This window comes from Panthera uncia, chromosome D4, assembly GCF_023721935.1.
Source record: "Panthera uncia isolate 11264 chromosome D4, Puncia_PCG_1.0, whole genome shotgun sequence".
Taxonomy (NCBI): Eukaryota; Metazoa; Chordata; class Mammalia; order Carnivora; family Felidae; genus Panthera; species Panthera uncia.
Window position 1 is genome coordinate 65,926,780 of NC_064807.1, and position 7,664 is coordinate 65,934,443.

The 7,664-nt window shown below is 43.7% G+C and overlaps 1 long non-coding RNA gene across 2 annotated transcripts; it reads right to left on the reverse strand.

Annotated features, from left to right (window-relative positions):
- Window positions 1-201: 201 nt before the first annotated feature.
- On the reverse strand, window positions 202-7,195 carry LOC125920304 (uncharacterized). Of its 2 annotated transcripts, XR_007457006.1 has the most exons (4): window positions 7,088-7,195; window positions 3,062-3,239; window positions 2,123-2,245; window positions 202-1,120 (listed from the first exon to the last, which is right to left on the reverse strand). It is a non-coding gene; the product is annotated as an uncharacterized LOC125920304 (long non-coding RNA). The 2 variants fall into 2 exon arrangements; XR_007457007.1 differs by lacking the exon at window positions 2,123-2,245.
- Between the last annotated feature and the right edge of the window lie 469 nt (window positions 7,196-7,664).

Sequence of the window (7,664 nt, forward strand, 5' to 3'; positions counted from 1 at the left end):
TCTTAGAAGATTTTCCACATGGCACGAGAAAAGTTGATTCATAGTGTTAATTTTTTTAACTACCCTAAGTCATATGTGCCATTTCTACATATATACAGGCAGAAATATACAGAAATATATATCAATATAATATAGATATCTATATATTTCAATATATATGAACATCAATATATATCTCCATTATCAATTTTTAATAACAATGGTAAAAATCACATGAATATTTGCTGAGTACCTACCATGTATCAAGCACATATATGTCATATATTTTATTTAATCCTATAACAACCTTTATTAATGGTTACTATCCCAATTTTACTGTGGAAGAAACTGAGGATCAGAGAGTCTAAGTGACTTGCCTGAGGTCACACAGCCAGGAAGTGACAGAGCCTGAATTCAAACTCAACTCTGTCTGCCTTCTAAGCTAATACTGTTTCTCCTGTGCTGAGCTGCCCCACTGAGGTGTATCTGGAAGGAATCAGACTGACCCACTGCTACATGAACATGCCCATTGCCTTGATGTTAATCCTACGATCAAGGTCTTAAGTAACATCTTAGTAGGTAGATATGTGGTTACAACCCACAGCCAGACATTTCCAGACGACATCAATTTCCTGAGAAAGGCTATTTATGGAATCAGTGGCAAAGCTGTGAGGGTATCAGGGATCAGCACCCACACTTCTCCAGGTGAGAACACTGAGCCCACAGAAGAGAGTTGCTTCTCCCATCCACACAAAGGTGGGATTGAAACTAGGTCTTTTTATCAGGTCACCTTTCTACTCCACTGTCACTGCTTCCCTGCACTTCTGCCCTCCTTGGAAATTTTAATTGTGTGTGTGTGTGTGTGTGTGTGTGTGTGTGTGTGTGTGTGTGTGTGAGAGAGAGAGAGAGAGAGAGAGAGAGAGAGAGAGAGAGAGAAACAGTGGTAGGAGACTGCTGGTGGAGAGGAGATCAAGTTGAAGAAGAAAAGCAGAAAGACTAGTATCATTTTTTAAACCAGATAAAGCCTTTTAAATGCAGGGAAGAAAGGCAACATCCTCATGATGGCTTCCTATCCCGGACTGGAGCAGATGCGGACCTTTGAGCACTTTTCTGATACTTTTCTGCCACTGCTTTGCAAACCCTAGAATTGAGAAAAACAGTTAATGAATGCCCTAGTGCTTTGGAGGTAGCAAAGACAAAGCAATTGTGTCACTAAGAGCTGGAGCTGGGGCCACCACTTCATATCCTTTCCCATGGGAAATGGGAGCGTCACCAGCTTTGAGGAGTTTCTGTGATCCTGTGTGTCTGTCTCTCTGCCCCTCTCCTCTAAATGCATTCAGAATCTAATGATTCTTCTCCTGGCATGAATTGAAGAGATCCCTCTACACACCCCCACTCCAATCAGCAAGGATTTGTCAGTGTGAACCCTGCAAAAGGTAGGCAGTAAGAGCATATGGAAAAGAAAGCATCCAGGATGCTCCAGATTCTAACCCTCCAATATAATAAATAACGTGTGAGATGGGGCTGGGGGTGGGCAGGGGAAAGATGCATCATTCACTTTCATTGAGGTCACACTGCCCTTCTCTGCTCTTTTCAGAGAAAAGCTTTTTTTTTTTTTTTTTTAATGCATGCACGCCACACTCACACGTGCATGCTCCCTGCAAGAAGCCAGCAAAACCTTTTGGTCATCTCTAGGCCACTCGGCTTCTTCAAAGTTGAGTAAGATTAAAAAATCCCGACATCTCCAATATCCCTCAGCAATGGTTTATGTACCTGCATAGGCAGATGAACAAGAGACTGGGGGATGTATTTAAAAACATGTATGTATATGATGGATAGGAGAGAGACAGAGAGAGAGAGAGAGAGGGGACAGAGCAAGAATATGATACAGATTAATGTCTCTCCGTATTTTGAGAGTCTTTTTGTTTTAGGCCATAGTGGTGGTACATTGGAAGGGTTCTGGAATTTCAGAACACAAAGTAGCAGTTTTAAATAATGAGAGAAGATTCCACATGGAACGCTCATCTGGCTGTGGCAGCCTGTGACTGAATGAGAGAAAAGTGCCCTAGAAGCTATTCATTACGAATTCACTGGAAGCTCTCAAACGAGGCTGGCAGAAGCTGAAATTGAAGTGGTCTCTGACCTAATTTTCTTCTGCATGAAACATCTGCATCAAGGCTCTCTTTGATGTATTCCACTTGGCTCTGTCTACGGGATTGTATCACATGGCCTCCGTGTTGCCTCCTTATTGAAAGACATTTCCAGCCTGTGCAAGGTAATGCGATGTTACTGTTACCCAAGCTAATCACTCAATGTGCTCCTAAAATAGAAACAATAGCAGTTCAGAGACAATGTTGTCTGCTGGCTGTTCTGCAGCCTGGGCTCCTGGTTTTCCAACTTAAGATCTGTGGTATTCGCCTCATGTAATTCCAAAACAAAGGAGAGGGAGAAGACTAGCAAAGTCATACAAGATAATGTTGAAGGACCAGCAGCTTTATGTGTGAGAAGCTCCATCTTATTTGGTCCTTCAAACCATGGACTAGGATTTGGGTGCCATTTAAAACCACACAAAGCAGTACTTAAAGACATCTGCCTTGAGAAAGGAAGGATCTCTTGATGTGGGTGTTGCATTTATTCTAAATTCAGATTGACACCCTCAACTCAGGGAGAGAGACAAAGAGAGAGAGATGGATGGATGTGTACTGAATGTTGAGTGTTTTGTGATTCTTTAGTGATCCATGAACTATCTTTAAAAATTGCTTCCCCTCTTAAGTTCTCCCAACCTAGGTAGAATGCAGGAGTGATTTTTAAAAAGCAATAATGATAATAATCTTTTTTTTTCCACAACTGTAATGAGCATCTTCTTTATCCTGGCAGAATAGCTCTTGCCTTTCTCCATAAAGGTTTGCTGCACAGACTTCGTTAATGGTGTGCCGCTGTTCCCCACCATCCCGGCATTATGTGAATAACGGTGATGTCTTTGTGTCCCACCCCCTGAAGAAGAAACCTTTGAAATTCTAAATGACTGTGCTGCAGGTTTTAATGTCTGCTTCTAAGAAAGAGTTGAGAAATGCTCACTCACCGAGCAAGATGCAGCACGCCTTTGAAAAGCCATTCTGCCTGACTCCTCTGTCCCACGAATTTAGATGAATATACATTCTTGTAGATGTCCCCTAGTTCTCTTTATGCCAGAAAGAATTACAGATGTGATCAACAGCCTCCTTTTGCCTGAATGTTATTACCCCCTTCTTCCAGTGCTTCTGAATCAAACAAAGCAATACAATTAGAAGAATTTGGGAGCCAGTAGAATCTGAGGCCAGATAGTGATGTGGTTCTCTGCTGGGGAGGGCACAGTGGGAAAGAGTCAGACATGTGGGTGCCCAGTGTCCTACAATTAAGGAAATCTCTGCAGAGACCCCATTTGGGTTGGGGCCACAAGGCAGGCATCTTTAGTGATCTTTCAGAATTAAAGCAGATATCCTTCTCTGCCAGGAAGCCTTCCCTCATTGCCCTTGCTGAACTGAGGCCTTACAAGTGTGCAAGTTGCCAGAGCAACTGAGTTCTCCTCTGTCAAAGCACTCAGAACTCTCTATTGTCTGTCTTCTCTCCCCCAGGTTGTGACGTCTTGAGGGTAGGCACCGTGTCTTGTCTTTGTAGGCACAATGTCCACCGCAAGTAGATTCACTGCAATGGGCCTGAGGTTTTTCTGGTTTTAGCAGAAAGTCTGGTGTCCTGGGAATCCCCTCATTCCTGGGAAGACTTCTAGGTGCACAGTATGTGCTCACTAAGTGTGTTAAATGCATTAATAAGAACAATATTATATCACCTTTGTTTTGCAAATAGTAAACTCTAGGGTTAGTCCTGATCACCTACAGTAACGGTTAGTATTCATTACCCATAGTATCTCTCTGCCAGAAGGTGAAAATGTCAACACAGCCTAACACTCCCAGTTGTCACGCTTATGCCCACCTAACAATCAGCAGGACTTCCAAATCCTACAGTCACAGAGAGTCAGAGTTCTGGGCTGTGAAGAGAACCTGATGCCGTCTGGTGCAAAATGTTATCCTGTGCATTGTTTCCTCGAGGGCATTAACAAATAGAGGCCATCTCTTATAGAGGCACAAGTTGTCATGAGGTGTGGAGAGAGAAAGAAGTGTGGAGAGATATGGAGAGAGAAAAAGTTTGAGAGGAAAAGAGGAAAGAGGAGGGAGAGATAAAGCTCCAAATCCCTGGTGCTCCGCTTTTGTGGAGATTCAAGGACTATCCTGACCTGCGTGTGATCTGATCCAGCCCCCCTTTCTAATTTCATCCCCAATCACTGCTTCCTCATTTACCCAATTCCAGCCAAAGAAGCCTCCCTGCTCCTCCTCAAACACATGCATGCTACCTTTTGGACCTTGTACTAAGTACTTCCCTGTTTGGAATGTTCTTTCTCCAGATCTCCATGGGGCCTGCTTCATCTCCATTCAGGCCCTTGTTCGGGGGCCTTACCTTACCACCCAGTGTAAATGAACACCTCTCTGTCCATCTCTGCTCATCCTCTGACCCTGCCTTAATGGTCTTCACGGCCCTCACCACCTCCAGACACATGATATATTTGTTTATCATCTATCTAGAGCAGTACTGTCTGAAAGAACTCTGTGTAATAATGGCAACATTCTACATCTGTACCTTCCAATGTGTTAGCCACTCATCACAGGTAGCAACTGAAGGGCTTGAAATTCAAGGGGAGGGGAAAGTGGGTGATGGGCATTGAGGAGGGCACCTGTTGGGATGAGCACTGGGTGTTGTATGGAAACCAATTTGACAGTAAATTTCATATTTAAAAAAAAAGAAATCAAGTATATGAGTACTTGAAATTTGCTAGTGAAATTGATGAACTAAATTTATAATTTTTTAAACTTGTATGTAATTTAAATTCAAATAGCCACGTGTGCTTAGTGGCTACCAGTGGGATTCCAGAAAAGTCCTTGTGAACATGGATTATGTTCTGTCTTGTTTCTTGTCATATTTGCCAGTTCCCAGAGCAATAGGAGGTACATAGGAGGCCCTCAATAAATTTTTTTCAAAATAAATTAAAAATCTGGGCATGAAACAGGCATCTCTGGTCAGGGAACAACCTAAAAAGCCAGGCCAGCTCTAAATTTGAATTATCCCAGGTCATGGTTCAAAGTGATAACATGCCTGAGAAGACCCTTCAGATACAGAAGTTATCAAAGAGACTTTCTCTGGCCAAAATATGTCACCCCCCACCCAAACCTCAGTTTCCTTATCTGTTAAGTTGTGAGTATTTGCTTCTTGGTATTTAAGAGATCTTCCACTGAATAGGTGCTCAATACACTGAGTTCTCCAGTGATATGAAAAGCCTATGTGTAAGCTGTATGTAGAAAAGCACTTTGAAGAATGCTAATTTGTGATGCTCTTGCCAGTGATTACTATTTTGGAGGAGGGGGATGATTTATTTTCATTACAAAATGAGTCTTTGCCTAACAAAAGAATCTACAACAGAATTTTCTAACTCCTTAATGCTTTGTAAGTAAGAACACATGCTTGAAAAACCCAGAGGCCGTGCAATTTATTGTATAAAGCAAGGTTCACCTGTATGTTCAAGAATGCTTTAGGATGTGCCTTTAGTTACTTTCTCATAGAAAAGTAACTTCTTTTTCTAGAACTTTGCTTTAATTTCGTGGCAATATTGGAGGGGTCTGGCACTCATTCCTTCTCTTGGTTCAACGAGTATTTGTTAAATTCCAAATGTGCCAACCACTCTTCTTGACACCGGGAATATACTTTCACAAAATGAAAAATTGAAGAAGATAATACATATGAAGCTTTGAAATAGTGCCTGACACACACTAAACAATCAGTAGTGGTGGTGGTTGTTGGTAGCAGCAGTAGGAATAGTTGCTGTTGGATGGAATTTGGAGTCCAGTGGGGGAAGGAGACAAGAAACGACAGAACATGTATATGGCCAGAACTATGTCCAATGCAAAGCGCTATGTCAAACATAAAACTGGGTATAGAGCCTGTAACCTCAAGGACAATACCTGAGGCTTCACCCCAGAGTGGCCCAGTTGTCTAGCCATTAGGTAGTAGGATTCCTGATCTCAATTACGGCGGTAATATGATCCTGTTTCTGGAGTACCGTTGAGTCGGCCTCACGTGGTTTATGAAAAGTGTGGTCAGACCACTTAAAAAGACAGAGAGCTATGATTTCATCTTCTTGATTGAACTTTTTTTTTTCCTGTTGGCCAATTAGTGTTGTTTAGTAAATGTTTGTAGACGTGGCCAAAAAACACTCCAACGGAGGAAATGATAAAGAGTTTCTGGAGTTGGGGCTACTTCCCATTAGGCAGTCAGTGAAGGCTGCTGCTAGGAGGGGACTGTCTATGAATGACAAGGAGGAACCAGATCCAAAGATCTAGGGACACAGAGTGAATCCTAGTTAGTAGACATTGATTGAAAACTGCTTGGAGCAAATATAATCCCAGGGCAATGGAAAGACAAGAAGGAGGGCAAAACAAGTGTCTCCCTTCAAGGACTTTACAGTTTGTAGGGGAGTTGAAATGTAGCCATGAACGCTAAGAATGGTAAAGGCCGTTGGAGGAAATCTAAAAGAACTGAGTTGGAATGAAGAAAACATCTCACTTCATCTCACTCGGCTGCCTCCTCTTTTTCATCTTGCTCCCCCTACTCCCTTCCCCCTCCAACACCACCAGCATTCATCCGAGCTTCCCAGAGGACAATAGAGAAGCAGCCCTTGATGGAGCTGGGGGGATTCTCCTGTCTGCCTCCCAGCCCGCATTTGCCTCGCTTTGACTTTGCTCGATGGAAAATAAATCACAGCCACTCCATTCCCAGTCACTGTCCCCAGGGAGCTGAGCCCTTACCTCCTCCCTGGAGCCTGCCTGCAACATGGGGTTGTCAGGTACAAAGAGAAAACCTTCAGAGACCCACACCCCATTTGGAGAGTGAGGAGGGTCAATGGGAATAATTGCTAGCCGTTGAATGTGAGCGGCTGTAGAGGGATTGGAAGGAAAAGGTTTCAGGAAGGAAAGAAAGAAAAGGAGGGAAAAAAGCCCTGGGCCCCTCCGCTCCCCCCACCAACCTTCATAGTCTGTGCACAGAGAACTGCATGGTGGTCTGGGTCCTTGTAGAACATTTGTGTGCCGGACAATAGCACAGCCTGGCTTCAGATCATCAGCTGCTGTTTTCTGGTTAGCTCTCCCTTTATGTGACTGCACAATGCAAGCCTTCAGTCACAGTGACTCTTGAGGAATACATCTGGTTTTTTCTTTCAGGCGCTCTGAAAAGGTCAGCCTGTTCGTTTCTTAGACGCGAGACACCACATATTTTTTTTCTCCCCCTGAACTGGAAAGACAGACCTACACCTTTTCTTGCCTCCTGGTACATAATTAGACATGGTGCGGCTCTAGAAGCCAGCCAGCCAGCCCATCCTCGGCACTCTTTCAGAGACACACGCCCCGGCTTCTGTGCTGCCAAACTCCTGTTCTGCTCGTAGTTCTGAATGGTCCTCCTTCCCGAGCCCCACACCCTGGGGTTCTGTGCTTGCTGTTTTGTTAATTATGACAATGATCCTCCCCCCACCTGCATTTCACTCCCCCGATATCGTCTATGACCGATGCTGTCTCCGGCAGAGGGAAGGTTTGAGGATTTGGGGGAGA